The 218-nt window shown below is 30.3% G+C and overlaps 1 protein-coding gene across 1 annotated transcript in view; it reads left to right on the top strand.

The window, feature by feature from the left end:
* LOC119585037 (serine/threonine-protein phosphatase 2A regulatory subunit B'' subunit beta-like) overlaps positions 1 to 218 on the top strand; it is a gene marked incomplete at its 5' end in the record, with an annotated part of 15,978 nt that overhangs the window by 11,599 nt on the left and 4,161 nt on the right.

The raw sequence follows: 218 nt of genomic DNA, 5'->3' as shown, positions 1-218 counted from the left end.
TTATGTTGATTTCTTTGCTATTGATTCTGTTGTTTTATTCATTGATTTCATTTTTGGGTGTTCTGAAGGATAAGGTTCTCTTCATGAATTTAGGATTGTAAGTTTTTTACTTGGGTGTTTTATTTTAACTACTTTCCCTGCTCATGTTTTCTTAATAAGTGAAGGAAAAAGAGCTATCATTGTGTCTGTTTTTTTTAAAGGGAGCAACTTCTTCCAAA

The sequence above is a fragment of the Penaeus monodon genome, chromosome 19, assembly GCF_015228065.2.
Source record: "Penaeus monodon isolate SGIC_2016 chromosome 19, NSTDA_Pmon_1, whole genome shotgun sequence".
Taxonomy (NCBI): domain Eukaryota; kingdom Metazoa; phylum Arthropoda; class Malacostraca; order Decapoda; family Penaeidae; genus Penaeus; species Penaeus monodon.
Note: the sequence above shows the minus strand (reverse complement) of the source record. Positions and strands in the feature narration are given on the sequence as shown.